This window comes from Mustela nigripes, chromosome 2, assembly GCF_022355385.1.
Source record: "Mustela nigripes isolate SB6536 chromosome 2, MUSNIG.SB6536, whole genome shotgun sequence".
Classification (NCBI taxonomy): Eukaryota; Metazoa; Chordata; class Mammalia; order Carnivora; family Mustelidae; genus Mustela; species Mustela nigripes.
Genome location: NC_081558.1, coordinates 39086242 through 39100289, shown reverse-complemented (window position 1 = coordinate 39100289; position 14048 = coordinate 39086242). Strand labels below are relative to the sequence as shown.

Below are 14048 nucleotides of genomic sequence, written 5' to 3'. Positions count from 1 at the left end.
GTCTAACAGAGGGGAGCAAGTGTTAACACCTTAAGTGAAATAAGCCAAGGTTCTGAGACCACCTGTGGTTTTGAGGGGAACAAATGTCTTTTGAGTTAGACGGGAGGTTCAACTCTTTGAGAACGGACTTACAGCCCCTCTCCTCCCCTGTCAGGGGAGCACATTAGGGAATTGGCAAATCCAATCAGGCCTCTTCCAGTAAATAAGTAACTGATTCTTGAGTGAAGTTTATCTGAGGGTTCACCAACAGCATTTAAACCAGTCCTAGAACCATCAGGCGAAAACAAATTAGCTAGCATTCAGAAACAATTTCTTTTTATGTGCAAAGCTATTCTATAAAAAACTCTACGGAGTTCAAAAGATCTGTAAGGAAATATTTTTACAATCTGTTCCACTGGGTAACACATTGAATTTAGCCTCAGCTGGTGATTTTTGCCTCCTTAATTATGGGCAATAACAACACTTTAAATTGATACGGTGCTTTTAACTTTGCAAAAGATGGTCAAGTTCATTTATCAACTGATCCACTTTGTTGTACTGTGCTATGATTTTCAACTGATAGTCCAAGACAGCAGGCTAGCACATAATGCAGAAAGGCATGCTAAGAAAGGTTGTCAATATATCTTTTTTTCTAAACAGAATTCAGGTGATGATGACATGATTTTAGAAAGTATCTGATACAGTTTAGTCCCCAGAGACTAAATATCTACATGTAAGTAAGTGAATAAAGAGCACTTGATAATATAAAAAAAAATTTTTTTTTAATTTCACTTGCATGTTGTAAGTATAAAAATGCAAACCAAAGCCAACTAGGAATGACTGGGGAATGAACTTGTCCTCCTGTGTTTCTCTCTCTGTGAGTGCAGGCATTGAGAGTTTTCTGTGCTCTAAGGGTTCTAGAAAATACTGAAACAGGATTAAGAGCAAGGAGCTTAGAACTGACTTTTGAAAGATACATGCTGTGCTTGGCTATAGAAGCGTCTTTATCTGGTTTATAAAAAATTCAGATACTCACCATAATAAGGAAGCGATAGTTACGTTGGCAAACCTTTCAACTGTAAAACTTGCTAAATGGTGTTTAAAACAGCAGGGGGCCTTTGTCTATACATTTCGTATTTCTGAATTGAATTATATGAGATAAGATTATATGGCATCTCTTTTAAACTATGTGACGAAGGCAAAACACTTAAAATATATGAGGCTCTAAACTTATATTTAGATATTTCACTATATAAAGAGATGAGTTTGGGGGTGCCTGGGTGGCTCAGTGGGTTGAGCCTCTGCCTTCAGCTCAGGTCATGATCTCAGGCCCTGGGATCGAGCCCCACATCGGGCTCTCTGCTCAGCAGGGAGCCTGCTTCCCCCTCTCTCTTTGCCTGCTGCTCTACCTACTTGTGATCTCTCTGTCAAATAAATAAAATCTTAAAAAAAAAAAAAAGAGAGAGATGAGTTTGTAAAATCAAATTAATTGGGACACGCTTACACAATTTTGGGAGCTAAATCAAAGAACTAAGGCTATAGGATGTGGAATTTCCATCCCAGAATAATATATGACAATGAGAGGTATGTGTATATATACCAAAATATGTGCTGAATTATATTTTTTCATGTTTGAAAAGAAGAAAGCATCATCAAATTAACTATAAATAGCTCTTCTAAGCAAGAATTTTTACACCAAAATTGAAAAAAAAAAATTCTCTCTGTGATTAGGCAAAGTTCACAATTCATTTGGTCTCTATCCATCATATTCCATAATGCTAGCCATTCCTCTTCCAGATTTGACGCTGCATAGCTCCAAGCACTGAATTGGAGGTTTGTTCTCTTTCAGTATGCTGTGGTCATTGCCTGTTGCCTCAAGATTGAGATTTGTTTGTCTCCTTTCTGTAACTTCCATGAGCTCTCTATCTGTAATGGCAGAAGAAAAGAAACCCAGGTCTGAGGTAATTGTATAACTCCATGGGCAACATGCACATTTTAGTCCAAGTGAATCTCTAGCACTGTTTATATAGACTACCAGGTCAGTGGTGCTTTAGGAATGATGCAGATGCCTTCAAGTTAGGTTAAACTCTAGAAATTAACAAAAGTAGATAAGGTTATATCAAAAACATAGAGCATTTCTCTGCTGTTTGGTAGTCTCTCTCCACTTTTTCAAGGCCCAGACGCTTCCATCTCATCTTCCTGGCTTTGCTTGGCCCCACAGTTCAGACACTCCTAACAGGTCAGACCATACTGGAAAATCCAAATGACCTGATATGGGCCAGGGTGTGGATACCTGGCCTATGCTGCAAACAGCTGCAGGCACGAAAGTGTTTTCATGTGGTTCACTTCGCAAGAGAGAGAATCCCTGAGAAAAATTTATGGACTAGGCAGGCAAGTTGGTGACTGAGCTTCCTCTGGTTACATAGATAATGCTGGATTTTGTCAGGAGAGTCTGTAATCTCTAAGAATATTCCCATTATATGGAAGTCATTCACCCTAAAATAGTTACTCTTCCATGATAGTAAACTACTTCTCTTCATGAGTAGATTTATTTATTTTAAAATACTTGTTTCCCTTCCCTGTGAGTGTATAGTTTCCTGTCTCATTGAAGTCAGGCTTGGCCATGTGATTTGCCTTAGACTGTGAAATGCTTCTGAACATGGTGGCTGTCAGTTATGAGCAGAAGCTATAAGAACCATCATGCACTTCCCTCATTCCTCCTTTCCTTTTGCTATGGTAGATGCAACATGTTAGACAGTCCTCCATATAGCTTAGATCATAGTGATGAGCCAGAACCAGATGTGATGATCTCTGTCTTCTGATGGAAATATTTATCCATTAATATTTGATGCAATTATCAACATGATTTCCTTTAGATATTTCACTCTATTGTTTTTTCTGTTTTTCTTTCTGCCTTTTGTTCCTCCCTTTCCCCTTTCCCCCTTCTTTCTGGATATAATACAGAAACTCTTATTTCTGTTCTATGCCTACAGACTGTTGATGATTTTGTTTTAGCAAGCAATTAACTGGGACAGACTCAAACAGGGAACTCTGTGATGCCTATGGAAGGAGTAGCTCACATTTCAATACACTTCTCTTAGCCTTCCTCCAAGCTGCTTTAAGTCTGCCACACACATTGTTCAGGGATCAGAATCTTGGGACAAATTTTATGCTCAGAATTAGTGGCCCTACTGCTCTGGCTTCCTCATTTCTGGAATTGCCTTCTCACTTCGCAGCAGCAATAACTGGCTCAGAACCTATGGTTCTTCAAGCCAGAAATACAGCAGATTTTCTAGCAGAATTTTAGTCCACCCATTCTATGACTTCACCCTGATCTCACATGGAAATGGGAAATTCATGTCATCATCACCTCTGATGATGATTCTTCCAAGTTTTGACTCCCTTCCAAAATCTGCCTGCTTTTGCTAACTTTCAAGTGCCTTTGGGTAGTTTTCATTGTTGTTTTGTTTTGTTTTTAATGTATTTTGTTCAGAGTTCAGAGTCCTTATTTGCAGGAAGAGCAGTCTATTGGGGACCTACTCTGCCATATTGGAATTAGAACTTTCTAAAGCCAGTTTTGAGCTAGGTATATAATGAGAATCAGAAATAAGCTTTTATGATTGAAAATCTTTGAGATTTCAGGGTATATATGTTCCTACAGCCTGATTTACCCTAAACTGACTAATTAGCCACCTAGGGCAACCTGGAGTATTACTATTTAACTATTTCACAACTGTACTGATAAAATCCACTCAAAGGTAAATGAATTTCCCCAAATCATTCTGATTTTATGAATTTTGCTTTTCTTCTGACACTGTTAGCATCCTCTAAGTGGTACCCTTTGCTTCTTAATTTTCAATCATAAAGAGTAATCTCCTTAAATTGAGAAGACGTCTCCGCTTTCATCCTTATCACTGAAATCACTAAGTTTGAAGACCAGGATTCACGACCTAACTTGAATGTATACAAAATTAGGCCCAGTAAAATTATGGACTATTTCATTTAAAAGCATATAATTAACTGATTTTGGCTTAAACATGGTAACGTGTAGAAGTTGTAGAAAGTAGAGATAAATGGAAACTAGGCAAAAGAGAGCATTTTTCTTGGGATTGCCATTTCAATGTTTACTTCCCCTAAAATCGATTCGGTAGAAAGTAGATCTTTTTACTGCAATATAGCAAAGCAGGTCTTTGACACAGTTGTTCCATGTTACATATGATATTGCCTTTAATAGGAATGCAAGATTATGGCTATATAAGCTTCAAAATTCAAGCACATGGTTATCTCTCTTAGTTGGCTAAAATCATGAAAAAAAAAACCCACACAACACACACACATGAATACACACAAACACAAACACATTTATTTATTTCCTAAAATAGTTAATTTGCAGCTTATGATCTAACTAGTAATAAAATTTCTTCATAAAAGTCTATAGGAGAGTTGGAGATTAGAAAATTCTTTTGGACCACTTGGGTGGCTCAGTTGGTTAAGTAGGTAATTCTTGGTTTTGGCTCAGGTGAATGACCTCAAAGTCCTGGGATCAAGCCCCACATCTGGCTCCCTACTCAGTGGGGAGTCTATTTAAATATTTTCTGCCCCTCCCCCTACTTGCTCACTCCCTCTCTCTCTCTCTCTCTCTAAAATAAATAAATAAAATCTTTTTAAAAAAGAAAAGAAAAGTATTTCAGAAGTGCATCACAGTCTTTGTATATTGTTGATTTCCACTTAAATTAGGAGGAGAGTCTGGGAGGCTGACCCTAGGGTATGTCCTATAGGCATCCTCACAACTTGCTTTTTCTTATTTGAACATGCATCTATAATTCCTTGTAAAGAGTCTGAACATATGTCCATAAAACTAAAGTTATTACATTTATTTTTGTCCTTTACATATTTTCATCAGACTCTGGTAACTCTTTATTCAACAATTTTTTTTCAGCAAATATTTATTAAATGGCTATTTTTTGCCAAGCACTGAGGATACGATGTGAATGAGACAAAATTTCAACCTTTCATGGTGCTTCCTTGTAGAGGAGAGACAGACAACAAACAAATATAAGTAGTATCTTTCACATTATAAAAGATGCTGTGAAGAAACATAAAGCAGGTTAAGGAGCTAAAATCCACTAGAACTTTCTTTTGCTCTGTAATTTCTTTACCTTTGCATCATCACTAATCACAGTGACTGTTCTGAATTTTAAGTAAGCTCTGCATGAGAGATCGATGGTTTATCCACATTTTGCTTCTGTATACCCCAAATCCAGCCCACTTCGTTGATACTGCTCTCAATAAGGACACCAGTAAGCTCCTTGTTTCTAAATCCATTGAACACATCTCACTCTTTGTCCGAGTTGAGTCCTTTGTAGCAGCTGACATCATTCCCCACCTCCTCGAAGAGCTCTCCTGAGCTGGGGACATCTCTGGTCACGTTTTCGTGGTCTCCTCTGGGGTCTCCTCTCCATCTATCCGGTCATTATATTCTGGCGTTGTGGAGCCTGAGAGGCCTGGGCCCTTGACCCTCTTTTCTTCTTCTCTGACATGTTTTCCTTCACATATCTCATGCACCCCCACACCTGCCTTATTACCCACCTCCAGTGGCTCAAAAATCAGTGTCTCCTGCTGAGCTGTTACTCCCAAACTCCAGACTTGTGTCACCAATAGCCTTAACACACATGTACTTAGATGTGTTCTAGATTTCTCAACTTCAGTGTGTTCAAAACTGATTTCACCATCCCTACTTCCCCTCTACCATGCCCCATCTCCAGATTTATCCTTCCTATCCATTCCCCATCTCAGGAAATGGCACCACACTCTAATCCTAAGCTGCCCAAGCCAGACTGGTATCATCTCTCTCCCTCACTCTCTACATCTACTTTATTGCAAAGTACAATCAACTTTGGTCAGGTCTGTCCCCCTGGCTTCATGCCCACTCCCGATCTCTTAGACCAGGCTGCAGAGTGGTCTACACATTCTCAGATCTGCCCTTTCAACCCACCCTGCCACCTTCACATTGCAGCCTGTATGAGCTTTCTAAGCTCTAACCTGATTGTGGTTGTCCTAGGCTTGAAGCCCTTCAGAGCTTCTTTCAGAAAAAAAGATGATCACACACACATGTCTACGCCCTTATAGATTCTTTTAACTTTCTTCTTTATGAGGAAGCTCAGCTCTGCTGGCTAGGACTCAAGTTGAAGTGGCAGACCTGCATGGTCTTCCAGTCTCACAGACCAACCTCCACTTGCAGAATTGCATGAAATGCCGCACAATGGGGTGTAAGATCTGACTTCCCAGGCAGTGCCAGGTGATGCAACCAGAAAGATGGAGAAGTGAACTTCCAAAGGATATTCCTTGAATAAAGGAAAGTAGAAGATGGAAGGGAGCTGGGCAGAGAAATTCCCCTCCTTGCTACTTTTGTGGACTACGAAAAGAAGGGGTTTCTTCTCGGAGCATTTCAAACAAAATCCCTTGTCCCAAGCAGATTCACTTGCTTGAGTCATCTGCTGTGTCTGATTTTGGCTCATTGTAATTTGGTGGCCATCAAGACCATGTATTACAGCTCCCTCAAACTGCTCAGCTTCTGCATTTGCTTTACTTCCCTTTCTGACTTACCCCCGCTGCCCCGGGCTTGCATCTTCCACATTAAGAGGCACTGCGTTCATTCTTGAGTCAGGGTCCACTTTCTAGAGGAAATCAAACTCTCTGGCCACTGCCTAGCTCCCTGACTCTGGAGTCTGCCTTCCCCTCTCTCTGAATGCTTGCCCAGCCCTACCCTCAGCAGCATGATGGGATGCCACGTTCTCTCTTTCCTCCTGAAAGTCCTCTGTGGGGTGCTCTCTTGTCTCCCCTGCGGAAGTCTTCCGTCTCATCTGGGAAGCGTTCCTTGACACCACTCTTGCACCAACTGGTTTAGGCGCCATATTTTGATGCTCCCATGGTGCAAGCACTTTTTTTTCACCTGTGAAAATCCTCCTCACCTGGTCTGGTGATTGCTGTTTGGCCTGGCTGTATTTCCTCTTGGATGGGAAGTTTTTCACTCATGTACTTCCAGCACCTGGCACAACAGTTGACACATAAGGGCCTGATAAATATTTAATGAATGAGTGAATGGATGAACACATGTTTTCAAAAGGGATAAATTTTATGTAAAAGGGTACACCAGCAATAAAACTGAGTTGGTGTTCAGTTATTTACTGAGAAATACTTCATATATATTTTTTTTTCTAAAAAAGTGAAGCATAATCTATTCTTGTTTTGTTGTGATGCTGGTGTATATATCCGTCATTGTGAACCTTCATATTATTAAATACTGTAGAGTTCAATGGCTAGGTTTTGCTCAAGGAGTAAGTTTGGTTCCAGAGCCAGACAGCAGATGTTGAAATCCCAGGTCTGTCGCTGACTTGTCTCGGGGGTGTTTGTGTGTGCATGTGTGTGTGCATCCTTGAGAACAAAGATTTCCTCATCTGAAAATGAGGCTAATAATAATCTCTACCTCATATGATTGTTTAGAAGCATAAGTAAGTAAAAGAGCCAAAGAGTTTGGTATAAGGTTTGACGCAGTGATGAGTAAGTGTTGGTTATCATTACTATTATTATTTGAAGAAGGCACTTTTATTATCACCACCTAAATAATTTTCAAGTCCATTAGGTAGGATGTTTTTGGTTGCAAGGTACTGAAAAGCCCATGCTAAATGACTTACACAAAAAGACAATATATTATCTAACGTAACTAGGAAGAGTGGGACCATCAAAGTTACTATCAAATACCTGGCTCACTTCAGCTCTCTGCTCCATTTTCTCATGCTGATCGAAATGTAGTTCTGGAGTACCATGTGATTGCGACACCCCTTCAGTGGCACTTGAACCTACAGCTTCTTTGTTCTCAACCATCTGATGGTAGAGAGAAAAACCACACCCAGAGAAGGAAATGTTAATCCTTCCTTCTTGGTGACTGGGTCAGCCTTAATTATGTGACCAATCAGAAACAGAGAAGCAGAGCTAAGGGGAAGGGATGATGTATGACTGACTCAGACTATTTAAGACCCACCCCCAGAATGTAGTCTTGGGTGGCATTCTCCTGAGTGGTGAGACATGTGCGATGGTGAATACTTGGCCAGAAACTGGGTTCTGCTTTAAGAAAAAAGAAAAGGGGGGAAAGAAGGCTGACTGGACAATCAGCAATGTTGACTACGTGTGCCATTGCTGTCAGAAAATAGGGAGATGCCTCTATTAATCAAAAGCATGAATTCTAACACATTGTATTATGCTTAGAAACTATGTAACCAGGAGTAAAAAAATGAAAGTATATACTTACATATATATTTAATTATGTATAGCTAATATTTAGTGAGAGATTACTTTGTGCCAGACACCATAAGTCCTTTATGTTCACTGTTCCCTTCAATCTTCACAAACGCCCCATTCATTAATAAGGCAATACTCATTGAGCAAATACCATATACTTCAGGCACTGCCTAGTCACTAGGAAGATAGTAAGGGTCAAAAAAGACCAAGACCTCTTTCTCTCATGTGCCCTCCATTCTATAAATAGGGAACTGCAGCCCAGAGGGATTGAATGAGTTGTACCATATCACAGAGCTTGAATGTGACGGAGTTGGGATTTGAACTTGAGGAGTCTAACTCCACACCAAGAGTGAGTAGTAACAGGAAAATGTTTGGCTCCAAGCGATGTAATACAAATGTGAAGTAAGATATTAACTGAAATTCAGACACAATACCCAGCCAATCTTAGACTCCCTTCTTTCAAGCCTCTACTCTCTGTGGCTGGGAAGAGGCTGTGCTCCAGGACTCAGGCACCAAGACCTGCAGCAGAGTCATTGCTGGAGAACACCCAGGACCATGAAGCATAGACAGAACAAGAAAGAGAGTAATGAACAGAAACTCTGAGCTCTGAGGCCCTGGGAAAGCTCTGCATAGATTTAAACTCCCTATAGGAATTCACTCTTCTTTCCCAACCTCCATTCTCATCTGTAGTAACTTCATTTAATGTCACCTGTACCTTTGCTTCTGGGATGCCATCATAGTCAGCCTGCTTACAAGAAGGAAGCTTTTGTGGTAGAGTGAGACTACTGGGCTTGTCACTGGGCACCTGACACTAATTGAGGAATGAGACACATTTTAAAATTTTAGCCCGTCTCATATTATATGAATCCATCACCTCAAATTTAAGTGAAAATTTAATATTCAACATTGAAGAGATTACTTTGAATTCGAGTTCCATTAAGTAGAATCAATCTATATAGAGAATTAGTAATTGTCACTGAATCATACAAACTTGACTGAATTCAAACATCTTTCACTAAGAACTGGTTGTTTGGCTGAGTTTACTATTGTTTTGTTTGTTTTTTAAAGCAATCTTGCAGAGGTTTTCGAGAACCCACTTTGTGTCAGGCACTGTACAAGGCACTGGTGAATAAAAATAACATGGTTTGTTTCCCAGAAGCAGACTAGGAGAAAAAGATTCTGGTGAAAATTATTTCTTAAGGCACTGTTCCCAGGAGACTCTTGTAAAGCAGAAGGAGGGTGGGAAGACAGAGCAAGAAAAGGAAGAAAGCAAGCCAGGGGCTGCTCTCAGGCAAAACCTCAGCCTGTAGAGAGCCCTGGAGAGTAACTTCACCTCTGAGTTGCCTCCAACAACTAGCACATAACTAGCACTCACTGGGTACCCCTCTGGGATGGAAACCCTCAGGCATTTCTGGTTTCCTGCACAGGCAGAATGAGGCCTGTGAGCAGTCCTGCCCCTGGGTCTACTGTTAGCAGCAAAGGTATAAGCGGCTGGGAGAGGAGAGCACAGAAACAAGAAGGATGCGAGGGCAGCCAGGCAGAACACAGACCAGGCTGCTCCCTGCTCCTGTTGGGGTCCGTTATCAAAGGAACCAGACTGAGACAAAGTGAAAGTTATGCAAACCCTTATTCTATGCCAAGCATTAGAAGTTAGAGTGACCGGCCAGGGGAATGAGACTGAGACATCGTGAAAGTTATGTGAAGCTGTATTCTATGCCAAGCATTAGAGGTCAGACTGACCGGCCAGGGAGAGCGACCCCCTCCCAATCTCACAGGCCGGTTTTATAGGGCATAATCGCAGACCCAAGGTACGTGACTTCTATTGTTAAGGCGTTTACTCCCGGAATCGATACCGGAACCATACCAGGAACTAGAGGGGCGTTTATTCCCAGAATGAAGTCCGTGGATGTAAACAACAATATGGCTACCTAGGCGATATGGAGTCGCTCTGGCTAAGCAGGCCCTAATAGTTAAACAGGTTTTAACATTAAATTGGCCCTAAAACTCCTTACAAAGCTTTTCATCTACTGGGTTGAGAAAAGGGACCAGTAGCAAGAAAATGGATAACTGAACTATGTCATTATCAAATATGGTAAGTGCACATGGGCAATGAACAGAGTATGATTTTTAGAGACTAACAGTTGAGGATCTAGTTGGAACGGTCACCAGAGGTGGACATCCTCAGCCCGCAGGCACCCTTTACCCTTTGCTCTTCTCCCCTCTGCCCCACGGTTGTCGATGGAGTGGCCATCTTACCATCCTGAGGGGACATGCATGGGGACCAAAGTGCTAAGAATGGCTGCGTGGAAGAGTGGAACAGTCCCTTGTTTCTGATGGCATCATGGAGCCAGTGTACCATCCTGGAGAGTCACCTCCAGACTTCTATTTTTGTGAGGAAGACAAAAGTCCTGTTTGTTGAAGCCAGAGAAAATTGGGTATTTCTGTAATGGTGCAGCCAAATGTATTTATTTTTTTTAAGATTTTATTTATTTATTTTAGAGTGAGAGAGCATGAGCAGGGGAAGGAGCAGAGGGGGGGGGGGGGACAAAAGTGTCCATGCTGAGTGCAAAGTCTAACATGGGGTTCCATCCCAAGACCCTGAGATCACCTGAACTGAAAATAAGAATTGGACATTTGACAGACTGAATCACCCAGGTGCCCCAGCAGAATTTAATCTTAAGCAGCTCCCAAGCTGTGGAGGAGACATTGACCTTCTAGGAGAGAAGATCAGTTTCCCAGGAAGGAAGAAGCAGAGGATAAATACAGAAGTAAGCTGGAAGGCTTCTCACATTAGCTTCTCTACAGAGATACAGGGTCATTATGACACTTTAATAGAGTAGCGCTGAACAGACCAAGTACAAGAACATGGTTTATTATCTTTGTGGGAATCTTTACCTGCATTAATGGGTTCATTCAACCCAGGCTTTTCTTCACATCAGCACTAGTAACTTTGGGGGCTGGATCATTCCTTTGTATAGAGGCTGTCTTGTACCTTGTAGGATGTTTCCCAGCATCCCTGGCCTCTACCCACCAGTGGCTGAATTGTATCCTCTCCCCCTTGGTTGTGACAAATAAAAATGTCTCCAGAGGTTACTGAATGTCCCCTGAGGGCCAGCCAACATCACACCCAGTTAAATGCCAATGGCTTAACCTGTAATCTTTTCCTTTCAAAATACAACTTAAAACCTCTAAATGTTATCTACAAACTTTGTAATTAATGATAAATTACAGGGCCAAATGGGTGGCTCAGTCCCTTAAGCATCTGCCTCTAGCTCAGGTCATGACCCTGGGGTCCTAGAATGGAACCTCTCATCTGGCTCCCTGCTCTGTGGGGAGCCTGCTTTTCCCTCTTGTTCTGCTTGCCGCTCCCCCTCTCTATGTCAAATAAATAAATAAAATCTTTTTTTAAGTGATAAATTATGTTTAAACTACAAGAGAGCTATGAAGAAAACAATTCTCTTTTGTTCCTATAGGCTTATGTTCTTTTAAGTAAACATTGAAAACAAAATCTGCATTTACCAAAAAAAAAAAAAAAAAAAAAAAAAAAAAAGAATAGTAATACAAATCACAGAAGAAACTCACTTTAAGTGTGCCTTAGGTAAGACATTCTTCACCATGTATCTCAGTTTCCAAAACTACAAATGGAAGAACTTACATAGGATAGCTCAGAAGTATTTTTTTTCCTTTAAAATTAAAATTATTCCATGATACACTAAAAAGTTTTTTGGTGTCACCCTGGACTTGAAATGATGATTCAGTTTATAAAGATGTGATTCACATGCAAATTTGTGGAAAACAGGTCTATAGAATGAGGCATACTATTTTTTCTTCCAAAAGTCTTATTGAGGAATATAGGAATATAATTATTTTAAAGAAGGGAAATAGTCATTGATTTATATCTATATGTAAATATATATTTATATATCATATATAAATATGTTATAATATATATAAATTTTTATATATAAATTTACATATATAAAGTCTACAAAGCAATTGTCTATCATTGATTCAAGGTCAGGTTTTGATATTGTTATCTTCTGAAAGCATTCATTATCAGATTCTCTGCATTCTTAAAATCTGACATGGCCACAGTTAAAAAGAGAATAGGCCAAGGAAAGGTCAGTAAATGCTGAGGTGAGTCAATTTGCATAGGGGAGAAAAAGAGGGGGCTGTTTCCATGGCTTCTAATAGAAGCAGAGAGAGAAATGTGAAAAATGAAAACTAGTTTGCAGTGGCAAACAAAATGAACTGGTCTATAAATATTTCATCATTTTAGCCCCATAAAGTCTCATTGTTTGGTGGTAATCTTTATTATGACTAATCATGGGTTGCTTTTGTGTTTGTTTCTGGCTTGTTCTGCTGATCTCTGTGCCATACATCTCTGAAATAGCACCCACTAATTTCTTTTTAATTTACCTCACTGTGGTATAGAAAGAATATATGTAGTCATCAAGTAGGAAGTTAGAGTCGTAACTATCCAATTTAAATGAATAAAGTACATTTTTAGAGTCAAAGAGTATTGCATGGAAAATGGAAACCCAAAGATAAAGTCTTCAGTCGTGTTTTCCTTTTGGAATAGGATAATGATTTAAATATCCTAAGAGGTTAGGTCAACCATACCCAGGAGCAGTTATCTTGTTTCTTGTGTCTTGGTTGGGGAAGTGGGGGGTGTATACAAGGCCCATCAGCAACAGAGATGTGTAGAGTAACCCTTGCCTTGGCCTGGCTATGCCCACCCCCTTTCTTTGTTAACAGCGCCTTCATTTTCCCAAGGAAAACCAGCTCCTCTCACCCTAAGTACAAACAGCCTGGTGGGGTTACTCCCATATGTGTATCAGCATCACACCCCCAAATCAACGTCCAATAGCCCATTCTATCCCTGTGATTATAGAGATTGGTTCAGAGATGCGCACCTACCCCAGAATAATCCACTGAGACTAAGTCCTAGGATTTCTGTTGGAATTGTTGGGGCAGGGAACAGGTATAGAGCCCCGTTTTGGTAAATAAGAAACAGTGAGAGTGTCATTGTAGAAATGCTGGGGTTGTCCATTCAAGAGAGTCTCCTGGAGGAGACTGACCCAACCCAAAACCTGATTAAAGACCAACCTGGACTCACGCCTGGCCTTCTTTTTTGAGAGTGCACATATTCTTTCTTTGCCTAAACCAGTTTGCATTGGATTTCATTACTTGCCATTGGAAGGTTCCTGAGGAATTCAAAAGTCAGGTTCTGCAAACCCTAGAATGGACTACGGGCTCAGAGATGCCTGTGGATTGGAGTTAGAAGAAGAAAGAATCCACCTTAATTTAGGGATCTGCACGTAGTTGGCAAAAAGACAAAACACAACTGGGGAAATGGTTAACAGACCGGAAATTGAGGATACGTATTTGGGGGGAACACCCAGAGAGGGTTTTGGGAGCACCGGCAATATTCAAATGCAGCAGCTTTGCAGCAATGTGGAAGAATTTTAATTTGTACCTATACTGTACCACATGGTAGTCACTAGCTACATGTGGCTATTTGAATTTAGATTTAATTGAAAAATGTATTCCTCAGTTACGTTTGCCACATTTCAGGTGCCCCGCAGGCATATGAGACTCGTTGTATTGTTATGGACTGCAAGGATGTGGAATATTTCCCTCATTGTGGAAAATTCTTTTGGATCACACTGTGCAATTCTGGGAGTGACTGAAACCAGAAGTGGAAGAGCATAAAACTCTCCATGTGTGGAGCTTGGAGAAAATGCACATTTAGGGGAAGGTTTTCTGGC

General features: G+C 40.5%; 1 long non-coding RNA gene across 1 annotated transcript; it reads right to left on the bottom strand.

Annotated features, from left to right (window-relative positions):
* Positions 1 to 1564: 1564 nt before the first annotated feature.
* On the bottom strand, positions 1565 to 7843 carry LOC132009848 (uncharacterized). The gene is made up of 3 exons (XR_009402079.1): positions 7741 to 7843; positions 6951 to 7027; positions 1565 to 1905 (listed from the first exon to the last, which is right to left on the bottom strand). It is a non-coding gene; the product is annotated as an uncharacterized LOC132009848 (long non-coding RNA).
* Positions 7844 to 14048: the final 6205 nt, after the last annotated feature.